Here is a 13,366-nt window from a genome sequence, read left to right as displayed (position 1 = left end):
GGAAACTTCAGATGCTGGTACCAAGGTTGTTCTTCAAGCTCACCTAGACTCTTTACATCTCATGAAGATCCAACACTTAAGACATAATATGAATGTGGATGAACTCAAAAGAGAAATAGCTGACTTGAAGACATACAATTCCGAGAAGCTGGATTCAATAATGCCATATGGTACCATGCAAGATCTATTACTGAGATTAAGGAGAGAATCAGATTCTGAAAAGAAGATAGCCAAGCTGGAGAACAGAGTCCAAGTTATTGAGAATTCAGTGGCTCTACTTTTTCAAAATCAACAGACTCAGACAAATCTTCTTATGCAACTGGCTAAAAGGCCTAACTCCTCCACTTGATGATAACAAAAAGGGGGAGAGAGAATCAAGTAAGGGGGAGAAAGGACTAACTTAGGGGGAGACACTTCAAGTTCAAATCAGCAAAGTAATTGTACCTTCAATTACTATCTCCAAGCCACCAGTTGCAGATGGTTTAGATCTAATCAATGCAGCAGCAGAAAATTTGAAAGATGCTGATAAAGGAAAGTTGACTTTGATCAACTGAAAAAAGATTGATGAGGAAATACAGAAAAAGTTTGAATTAGTCAAGAAACCAGTTCAGTCAGCCATCCATCACTCTCATGTCAAGCCAATCAGTGTGAATGAGATGAGCATGATCTATCTGGAGAAAGGACAATCTTCCTGCATCAAGACTACAAAGGCTGAGATAATTCTTAAACCAAGGGCAAACTATCCAAAGTCATCTTTGAAGAACCCTATGGATACTGTGTATGAGACACCCAAGCCTGATGAAAAGAAGCTTCTATCAAGATCTATTGTCTTCTACAAAGATCCAGCTGATTCAGCCTCAAGAAAGAGAATTGCAAAGATATTCAGAAATGGAAAGGAAATTTGTGTGGTAGCTGGACATCCACAATTTGCTCAAGCAAAGAAAGAAGAAAAAGCCAGATTGAAGCAGGAAAAGAGGCAAGCTGCTCTAATGCAAAGAAGTCTAAACAAAAGAAAGAATAGTTTGCTATCTTATCCAAGCTACAGGCTGTGAATTCTTCTCAACAAATTCCCTCTCAACCATCTCAAGCTGCTGAATCAAAGAAGAAGATTGAAGAACAGAAGAAATCCCCAAGAAAGAAAGAACTGGCTAGAAGAACAAAAAGGAAACTGGATGTTATTGACAAGGAATTGGAAGATCAATTTCCTAAGGAATCCACTCAAGCTAAAACTCAAGCATCAAAGCCCTCTGTGGTATTTGAAGACATAAGGGTGGTGGACCCCTACAGGAACATACATGGAGAGCCTATTGTGCCAAAAGATGAGCCAATAGAGTGGGATAAATTACCAATTCCTGACTTCAACTTGCCAATTCTTACTAAGCCAAGAAGGACAAAATCAGGGAAGTCAAGAAAGTGAAGCTGTCACCTCTCAAATCCAAGTCAGTAGTCAAAGCTCAACCCAAGGTCAACAGGGGAGACTACTTGTACTTGTGTGACATCAAAGAATTCTCAGATCTAAACCTTTATCTGGATGAACTGGATGAAGTAAGAGCAATTGATGCATACAGAAACCTACCTGAAAGGTTGGTGTTCAAGTACAAAGGAGGAAGGGAGATTCAGTGGCCTCTTCACAGGATACTTCAAGAAAGCCAAGCTGTGTTGATCAAAGTCTATTCATCCTTCAAGAAAAACTTTGGGTTCAATGTAACTGCAAGAAGATTAGTATTGAAGAAGATTGAAGAGCTGAGGAGTGTTAGAGCTAAAGATGCACTCCCAAAGACCCTAATCATCCCATACACAGGGAGAAGAGTGCATCTAAGGCCCTAATGGGTGATGGAATTCATGGATGACAAGGGTGTGAGAAGATTCTTCAGACTACAAGACCAATTGAGTATCTCTAGCAATGAGACTCTCTTGGAGATGCAAGAAATGCTAGATCTCTCAGGAATCTGATGAACTAGAATTCCACAGGAAGCTCCAGAATCAAATTGAAGAAAACAACAGAAAGCTTGGAAGAAGATCCAGACCTTCAAGAAACTAGAAAAATCTGCTCAGGCTAGAGGAGCATCTTGAACTGACTGTGAGCTAAACCTTGTACATTTTGTTTAATTGAAGCACTTTCAGTTTTATCTACTTATCTTTAAAGATATATGTTTAGGATGTTTTGTTATCATCAAGTATCTCTTAATTTATGGCTACAATTCCAGTAGACATAAATTGGGGGAGATTGTTGTGAATATGTTGTGTACCTGATGATCACTTAAACAAAACATCTAAGCAGATTTTACTTAGTGAAATAATGTAGCACTCGATGGATAAGAATTATAGTCCTGACGGATAACTCATTATAGTCCCGACGGATGATTAACTTATTATCCATCGAGTGAGTAGCTTATGTAAGAATAAGTTTGTAGCACAGTGATGTATGCACCTTTATATAGAATCAGTAGTAGCATATAAGTCATGTTGACTTTAACTAGATATGCAGAATAGGTTGATTAATTGTACATAAGCAGTCGACGGATGATCAAATGACTATCAACGGATGTTTAACATAGCAGTCGACGGATGATCAATTAAGTCATCGACGGATGATCTGGAAGTCGACGAATGATCAATTAAGTCATCGACGGATGATCAGGAAGTCGACGGATGATCATATCAAGAATTCAAACATCAGTTGAATAGTGAAAGCTAACACACAGTCGTTGAGTTGGATACAAACACATTGTGGAAGCCCATTAACTGGGTAATAGAGGACGAAAAGCAACAAAGATCAAGACTGTTAGATTTTATATTTGTTCAGTCTTTTTGACTTTGTAATCTTGGTAATATATAAACCAAGAGAGTAGCAAATAGAAAAATAACTGATATAGCTGAGAAACATAAAAAAACAGAGAAATCTTTGTAAGCATAATCTTTAGCATTTCCTGTATTCTCAATAGTTCCATTTGTAAGTAGCTGTGAGCATTTCTGCACACAGAGTCCTCTCGATATATTATATATATCTCTGGTGGAATTGTTTAAATCCACCAGAAAGTTTTTAAAGACTCTTGTTTTTAATTACTTATGTTTTGATTTATTTAAGTTTACATTCCGCATTGTTCTAATCAAAACAAATATATCTATAATCGAGTTGAACATTTTTATTTCAAGAAAAGGGTTCAAGAATTCCATTCAACCCCCTTCTGTAATTCTTGCTATATTGTTAAGGGACTAACAATTATAGCGTTAATATTCTACTTAAAACACCTCCAGAATACTTCCGGGTTTTCATCAATTTTTACTGACCGATACTCGGTCTATACATGCCACGCTACTCGCTAGCGTTAACGTTCTCAATTATAAACTCCTCCGGGATACCTCCGAGTTTTTATAAGCTTACACCGACCGAATCTCGGTCTAAATATAATATTTCGAACTCGGTATGAACATATACTAGAAATCATCAATAATTGAGTAATGTAATACATCTCAAACTTCGTAAAACAGTTTAAAGCAATCTCATGCATATATCACAGCTTTGTAAAATATTCACAACACAACAGTTCTTAAAAGGTAGGGTTTGAAAACTTGCCGGGGTATCTCGAGGTGGAGGATGCTCTAGGTTCCGCTCGGAAATCTATAACCATAAACACAATTCGTTAGGTCCCGTTCTATTTTACGTCGAATCGCACTCACGCGCTACTTATTATGCACCCTCTAAACTTATACTATCTTTATTATTCCTTTAAGTCCTTATCCACATCATGGTCGCTTCGCATTCTCATTATCGTTGTTGGCTCCGCTTATGGATTCTTACGGTTTCTACTCGCGCAATCTTGGCTCCGATATTTTTATAAAATTAAAAAATCATTATTTTCACTTGAAATTTTTATAGAAATTAGGAAACTCAATATTTTACCCTCTGTAAAAATTTCATGATTTATGAACACTTTTAAGTAAATCCTCTATATTTTCAAAGTTCATGATTTATAGCAGTTTTTGTCGCGTAAATCACTTTTACTAAAACGACCATAACTTTTGATCTGTAAATCGGAATCAAGCGATTCAAGCGCCTAAGCGATCCTTATAAAATTTCCTATCATAATTAAGGGTTAGTTTTCAAGAAACTACAGTTTACAACTTCGGGAATTTCTGCAGAAACTTAAAGTTACGATTCGTTGGTTTTAACGGAGTTACGTTTACGATCGGGGTTTCGTTTACAACCTAACTCTTAACACAACCACCAAAAATCATCATTTCATCATCAACACACAAAATCCTCTCAATAACATCATGTTCTTGAGGCAACAACAATCAACCTTAAATCTACTTAACTTAAACTTCAAGATCTCAACAATACCACTTCTTAAACTAAGTTTTCTACCACATACTAAATGGATCTTAAAAATGAATCTTAAATAAAGTTGGGCCAAAGATTTTTACCTTTCTTGAAATATTGAGATGTGTTCTTGAGGATGGTTGAGGCTTGGAAGTGCTTGGTATAATTTTTGGAACCTAAAACCACCATTGAAATCAAGAAACCAAAGAGAGGTTACTATTCATACTATTCACTAGTGAGTTTCTTGATTTTATTTCACCCATCAAACCTTGATAAAAAGAGATGAAAGAATTTTCTTACCTTAGTTTAATTGCTAGGAGGCTTTAGAATTAATGGGATGATTTTACCATGGATAGATTTTGAGATTTGAAATTGAATTCCTCCTTTTTCTTCAAGGGGCCGAATGGAAGAATGTGCAGGGGTGTATTTATACTAGCTTCCCTTGGTTACTTAGCTTGGTTTCTTTTCTAGGTTGCTTCTAGAAAATGGGGTGGAAGATCTTGCACTTGATTTTTATTCTCCTAGGTTGAATCCTAGGTTTATTCTTGTTGCAAATCTTAGGGACAAATCTTTGTAGCTTGCTAGGTTACAAGCTAAACTACATGTGTTAGCTTCCTTAGCACACTATTTTTCTAGCTAGCTTGATCATCCTATGGTTAGCTCATTATTTGATGAAGTAACCATGGTTACTTTTTTACCATGGTTTAGTTAGTGCGTTACGTTTATTAATCATTTACGCGTTCGCTCGGTCGCTTAAACGTTTTCGTAATACTTATTCATAAATGGTTCGCGACGTAATTCGTTTAGTATTTATTCCTTATATTTTTTATCATACTTAAATATAAATCCGTAGGCTTTTAATCTCGTAATTATATCGTGATTCCCGTAATCCTCGATGATTCGTAAATATGGTCATTTTTCAAAGTTCGTTTTCTTCGAAAATTAATAGCATTTACATACACTCATTTGGTACGTATAATCGTAATAGCATCTCTGAAACTCATTTTCTCATGCACTACATAGTGTGGGATAAAAAGTTTTCCCCGTCCGTCAGGGTTACTATTCATTAAACGTTTTACAAGGTCTCAAAAATTCAAGTTGTTATATTACTATTCATAAAGGTCTTTTACCGATGTCAAAAATTTGGGTTCTTACAGTCTTCCCCCCTTAAAAGGATTCCGTCCCGGAATCAGTTCAGAAATAGGTAGGGATATGCTTCTCGCATGACAACCTCGAGTTCTCACATTGACCTTGCAGTATTTGATCTCTTCATAAAATTTCCACTCATCCATCCAATATATTTCCGGGTACTCGTCCTTGTAGTCTTATGACCTCATACGCTAAGTCTGGCTACGAGTTTATTAGCTCATTTTTAATCATATGTTTGGTTTTGACGGTTAAATTTCCTAACCTCGATTCGTGGATACTTGTTATAAACTTGGTGACCGTTCGATGATGGTGCTAATTTATAAGTCAACTTTCTTAGTCCTTTAATACTTTATCTGGTCCAATAAATCTTGGGTTCAACATTTCTTCCCCTTTCGAATCTCATCACTCCCTCCTCGGGAGGTATTCTCAACAATACTTGGTCCGCTACTTCATACTTTCTATCTTTATAGTTCTGGTCTGCATACCTCTATTGTTCATCCTAGGCTGCCACTATCCGGGTTCTGATAAGTTCAAGGAATTCCTTCGGTCTGTTGACTCAATTATGGTCCAGTACCCTCCGCTTACCAATTTCTTCCCAACCTAAGGGAGAACGATTCTTTCTTCCATACAAGCTTTGTAGCCATTCCTATGCACGCATGATAACTCGTTATTGTCGATAATTCGATTAACGTCAACTGGTCATTTCATTTCCTTTAAAATCTATGATATGGACGATTAGTGCATCTTGTTTAGAATCATCCTTCAACTTATTCGTTTCCCCTACATCGCTCCTACTAGTGCTAAAGTTTCATTCCTTAATGTTTTCCCATTTTGGTGCATACTCTCTGTCGATTAAGTCATGTAAGAAGTTCTCGTCGCATTTCTACACGCTTGTCTCCTGCTACATGCTTAGCGCCAAATTTAACATTTCTTCCCGTGGTAATATAAAGAACATCCTCGTCCTGTTGCCATCTTAAAGGAAGCACTATTTCATACGCAATTGATTGAAACATTTTAGGATCGTGGAGCGTTTAGCTTCCGTCATTGGTTGGACTTCTTTAATCATTCCCTGTATAATCTCTATAGTACTACGATACCTTCTGGGTCATACCTGTTATTTTCGCTAGCGCCTTAGACGTAATCACGTTTATTGGTATCTGCTACTAGTGGCCTTTATAGGGCGTGTACGATCTTCTTTGCCTTTTATCAGTTCTGACAATGATATCCTTCATTCTTTCACGTTGCCCTTCGTAAGGGATATCAGTGACTATTTTTTTTCGTATGCTAGCTTGGTAAGTACATCTACACGAATTATCTGTCAACAATAGGCGATTCCCCAAACGTTTCCAAATAAAAGGTAAGCCGCTAGACGTATCTCCTATGATCAGGATAGTCCTCTCATTCTACTTGTCGATTTGAGAATTCTAAGTCGTGCCTCTGCCCGTCCTTTTTCGCAAAATATCTTGGGAAATAGTCCCGTTAATTAAATCTTGGGTCCTTGCGTGGCGCATTCGTCACAGGGTCCCTTTGTCCCAATTATCTCTTCTGCGTTCATATCAATTTTGTAGAGTGGACATCTATCGTTTGCATAATAAAGGAAGCGATCTTATTTAATCTATCACTCAAAATCCTCAAATAGCACGACGGCTAACTTGGTTCTTGATAATCCTCCTTCAATATTTATTATAATTAACTCTTAACCCTATTTGGGTCATCTACAAGTCGTAATCGCCAAAATTTTAACCCTCTCCTTTCCATTTTCATTTTCCAACTATGTCGAATACTTACCTACCTACTCGATGACATCCCCTTTCATATCCTGTCACGACTAATATTCGTTTACTTTTTTAGGCATCTTTAGGTCTTCTTGTTAAGTAATAAAGTGTTCTTTTCATGCGATCCTTCTCATCAGTTATTCTAAGATTTGTCATCCTCAATATATCTTTTCCTACTTAAAGTATCGGCCACCAAATTGGTCTTTCCTTGAGGATAATAGATTTCTCAATCATGGCCTTTGATCAATTTGACTATAGCCTCTATCTCGTGTTCAGTGTAAAAAAAAATTCCAAAATTTTCTCATAAGTAAACTCCTTGTCCCTTTCAGTCCGAACCTTATCGCAATTATTCTAGATTATTATTAGAAAGCCTTATGTCACGGTCCTTAAGCTGCGTAGACATATCATTAGACTTCACGCAATATCCTATTTTTATCGTCGAGTAATTCTAGCACAGGATTGCTACTAACTTTGCCTTCAATTCTTGAAAATCTTATTCCTCAAATTCATACATGCTTGGTTTTTTCCAAATTTATTAGCACCTTTCCCAATAATGTTTCATAGAAGTGTACCTCACTAATCACGTCGTATCCCTATTTTCGTTCTTCTATAACCATATTAAAGATACTTATGATAATAACTAAACATGGTATTCTTCTTTTTTTAAAACAACTTACTCCTCACGATGCTCCGATTGCACCATCATAGCACTGGGCTTTCAGTCTCATATTACAACAATCGGTTCTCAACTATACCTCTCTTTATTGGGAAGGCAATTAGCCTTGGAAAAAGATTTTCACGATATCAATGAAATTTAGACAGTCTTAACAAGGTTTCAAAATCTAACATCTGAACAAATAATGAGCTCTGAATAAAAGAGTCGCAACACTCAGAAGTTTTATAACTTGGAAGGAAGAATATAACAAGGATTATCCTTCCATGTCCTTAGAATTCTATATTGTGATATTATTGAGAATATCCATTGAAAGCAATGATTGCTGAATAATAACATCATACGAATGATACTTGTAAGATTTTCCCATTGAAAGAATACTTTTCTTCTCCAATAATGAAAGAAATATCGAATGACATCCTCAACCAAAGGTTAACCATTGAGGTCTCCAAGAGGTGCTATTTTGAAAGAAGGAATTTTATCCAATGATTAATAAATAAGGAAGTATATTATTCTTCAATCACTTTGTAATTTTAATTGGATATTCGTTATACAAACGAAAGAATAAAATATTTCATGAACAAAATATTTCATAAAACTGAATATGAATTCTCATTTGAGTGGGCGACCTAGTTTGGTCTCAATTAAATCATTCTTTGAAAATTAAATCTGGCATATATAATGCACTATGGAATAATCAAAATTTTATTGGAAGTGGAACTTAGCAAAATAATAACTAGTCCATATCAAGCAATATTCTCCACTGGCTTAAGAAAATGGCCAGCACAATTGGTTTGGCCCATAGCAACTAGCTAGGACGATTAGATAGGCTTTCGTCGTATTAATTAAAATTTTGACTAGTTAGGACAATTAACTAGTAATTCATGAGAACATATACAATTAGGCATATTTCCGTTTGTTTGTAAAAAAGAAATCTCAACATCGTAACCACTGAAGAAATTGTGGCTACCTGGATGACGGAAATAAAGAGTTTTTAAATTTGGGCCGAGAAAGATAATTATAACTCTGAACCGAGTGGTCTTGGCATCGGAACAATCGATAGCCTCTTATCAAATATTTCTTTCCAAATAAAGGGTACACTCATAGGTGCCCTAGTCCACATACTTTATCAGATCTTTAAATAGAATTGAATCAGAATACCAATATCAAATTCATACCCTTACTATGATTTCAAGTTCAATATATAATTTTATCACGATTAAAAGAAAAGGATTCCCGAGGAATATATGGATATTAGATCATCCATGTTTTTAACAATTTGTTAGATATTTACAATCTCGACTGAGAAGAGTGAGTATGAAAGAAGAATCTAATGAAGATACTCATTATGAATATTCATCGATGAATTGAGGGAAAATTTATATATAAAAAAAATTATTGGATAATTGAAATGAAGTATAAATATTTCTGAGTTGATCAAGAAGATCATAATCTATGAATGAAAGTTCATGGATTAAATAAAAGAATTGAACAAGTCCTGATGCAGAGAAAGACTATTCAAGATGGTCACATCAGAAGTTCAAAGTAGGGAACGAAAAAGATTGTCTGATATAACTTATCAAGGCAATACGAATGATCAACAATTTGGAGGGAGTAACGGGATAGTGAGTAGGTGCCAAAAGATTTCACTGATTATCCTAACTCCCGTCATTATCCATTTGAGGATGATCCCACCTCTTCTTCTTCGTAATTCCATGTTTCAAATAGTTTCTCTTTCAACATCATTTTAAAATTGTTTACTAACTTGACTTTCGCACATATATCTGTCATTCAGGTGTTTTACCTCAAAGACCTTACTCATAAATATTCCAAAACATCCGTTAAGCTGATAGTTGCCTGCTACACGCATCCGTTACTAACTATAAGTGGCCAGTTCCCCCTGGGAACAGATCAAAGAGATCTCTTAGGGATCTCAATGCAGTCCATAAGTTCAGTGGCATGTGTGTGTAATTGAACATACGTTACCGAATATATTAGAGGTCTATGTGTATATATACGTAGCCTCTGACATCATATCTACCGAAAAATTCCGCATTAGACTCACTGGTCTATTCTTTTTAGAAGGTTCTAAGATCGAACTATCGCTCGTTAGAATCTTACTGCCATTTAATTATAGACATGCCATCGATTCTCGATGCTCTTAATTTTTAATCTAAACCATCATATCCTTACATGTTAAGCGTACTAATAATATTATGTAGTGTACTTGTCTTACGATGATATTTGTATATCATATTCAAATCTTCCTTAATGGAAATAAAAATCCACAAGGGTATATCAGACACTATCTCTACTGAATTCGTTATGAATACGATATTCACCTTCTCATTGGTAAAATGACACCTTCAACTAGTCTGGGTTAATAACCTCAACTGTATATTAATAATTAGACTTTATGGTTCTCATATGTGATGCCCCTTCTTGGGCAACCTACACAGAACTACAGGTAAGAAGGCTCGTGTTATCAAAATTTACATATGGTGTTGGTAATATCGTCTTTACCCCAAATTCTCTGGAGACTTAGCCCCAAGTTCTACATCCATATCCTTGCCAAATCAAATATAATTCTAATTTTTCTCCTCATCATTCCGATAATCTTCAATGGCCTCATTAGTCATACCTTAATACCTCAAATATACACTTATCCTAACCTACACACTGAGGCTACATCCGGTAGTCCAATGATGAACTCTATATGAGCTCTTACGAAATCTCGCATCTAGACAGACTCCTAACACTCTCATTTCTGAGTACTATAACTTAATGCTCTGATACCATTTCTGTAACACCCCCAAATCCGGGGTCAGGAATCTGGGTCGTCACACCATCCTTCACTCATGTGTATCCTGGTATTGATTCAATAATCCAACAGACCCCAATCTCATACTCGCACACACAAGTTATAGCCTTAGAAATGACGTACAAAATGTAATCTTCTTTTATTACACTCAAATGTACTTTACAGGATCTCAAACAATTATTTATAACCTCTACATGAAGTTACAATAATTACGACTGATATCTTATATCTATCTGATACTCTAGAACACCTGAGACAAAGCTGCCAGGGATCCTCCCCATGACTACAAGCGACTAAGTCCCATACCGGCATACTGGTTATCTGTTATGTTATGTCATTTAAAAGAAAGCAAGAGTGAGCTATAATGCCCAGCATAATAGTGTACAGTATGAAATGACTGTATGATAAACTCAAGTAAAACGTCATATATGATAAATACGTTTTCTTCAAAAATAGTTTTCCTTGGTGATACACACCTTCTTATGAAAACAATCCTTTAGTGGATTTTATTAACCTGCGAATACCTTAATAGTAAACCCAACACCTAGGCTTGGGTTACGGTATTGCATCACAATTCCAATTGGAAGAATAGGACATTCGTTGGAGCCACCGTATAGGATGATAAGTCGTAATACGATAATAGTAACCTTTTCTACTAGTAGAAGGACGACACCTTCGTATCCCGGTTATCACCCTTGCCACATTCGGGCTACGTGTCCCATTTTTGGGTATACACATACTTCATAAGTTCCTGAGTACACTGAGTACCTTCGCCTGCGGTACCTTTGGTAGTCCATCTAGCACACATAGTACCAGAGTCTACCCCTCCCTTGTCCTTTAAAAGAATTCTATCAATCTCGAGAACTCGTACCACATCGAAGTTCCCCAAGCATTTTGCTTGTTGATAGAAGCAGCTTATCTCACTAAGATATAAGTGTATATATGTATATACGTACTTTCGAGATTTTCGGAGGAAGTACTTAGGATGTGAGTTGACCGTTGTCAACAGATAATTAAATAAGGGGGAAAAGTTTCTCCTTGAAACTATATTTAAAATATTATATAAGTCGGGATAATATTCACCGACGATCTGAACTTATTCGAATGATATTCTGAAATCAGGAAGTATATTTTAAATCAGGATCTATAATTTTTAAATCAATAATAAACCCTTTAAGAATAATAATTAATTAAATAATACTCGATAAATAAATAAACCTCAACTGAGTTTACTCTCTAAAAGAATATTTAAAATAATATTCCTCAACTAGTTTGTGTCTACATAATTAATAATATATAATGATTAATCGGGTTTGAAATAAATAATCATTGGAGTATACTACTCCCATAATAAAGGAATAAGTATATAGTATTTATTATTCGTACAGTAAAATATAGTTGAGGGAATATGATCATTGGGAAATCGTTTTAATAAAAGTTTGAGGTGTTTAGTATTTCGTAAATGGACGTTGAGTCCCTTGAAACGTAACTACTATGGACTTTAATCGTCCTATAAATATCACCGGAATGATTCCCGGGTCTTTTTATTTTATAATAACAAAACTGACCGACTCTCAGTCTTACAACTTATACATCACGCTCTATTATAGCGTTAATATTCTACTTAAAACACCTCCGAAATACTTCTGGGTTTTCATCAATTTTTACCGACCGATCCTCGGTCTATACATGCCACGCTACTCACTAGCGTTAACGTTCTCAATTATAAACTCCTCTGGGATACCTCCGGGTTTTTATAAGCTTACACCGACCGAATCTCGGTCTAAATACAACATTTCAAACTCGGTATGAACATATACTAGAAATCATCAATAATTGAGTAATGTAATACATCTCAAACTTCGTAAAACAGTTTAAAACAATCAAATACATATATCATAGTTTTGTAAAATATTCACAATGTTAGGTCACACACACACTGTAGAGGGGGTGAATACAGTGTATAGTACAATCAAATCGAACTTTAATAACTCAAGTAACATAAAACAAACTCTATTGAAACAATAAACTCTGTTACAGTATGGAACTGTTCTCTCTCAGTGATGAACAAATATCACGAGAGCTGCTAGGGTTACAATGAATAATCTTCTCGATTGTGATAACACTTATAGTGTAAACCCTATGTCTGTGTTTATATACTACACAGTTACAAGATAATCGCTAATTGATATGGAATATAATTCTGCTTCCTAAAATATATCAATCAGATATCTTTTCTTCCAAGTATTCTATTCTTCATAGAATTCCTTCTTCATGCATATCTCTTCTTATGTTTGTCTCAATCTTCTATCCTTTAACCAGCTGCTTTCCTTATCTGAACGTCCTTCAGTACTTAAGTTCTGATATCCATCTTCTGATTATTATCTCCTGATAATATAAATACTGATATCCTTAAGTCCTGACTTCCAGTAAGTACTGATTTATCCTGTTTAAGTAAGATCTGAAAACTAAACATAAATCACATTAGCCATGACATTATCAAATATATCTAACAATCTCCCCCAACTTGTAAATTAGCATAATATACAAGTTTAACAGATATTTGATGATGTCAAAAACATTAAGTACAAATGCATGAGAATTTGACTAGATAACTACAACTT

The sequence above is a fragment of the Apium graveolens genome, chromosome 3, assembly GCF_009905375.1.
Source record: "Apium graveolens cultivar Ventura chromosome 3, ASM990537v1, whole genome shotgun sequence".
NCBI classification, from domain to species: domain Eukaryota; kingdom Viridiplantae; phylum Streptophyta; class Magnoliopsida; order Apiales; family Apiaceae; genus Apium; species Apium graveolens.
This window is presented reverse-complemented; position numbering follows the sequence as displayed.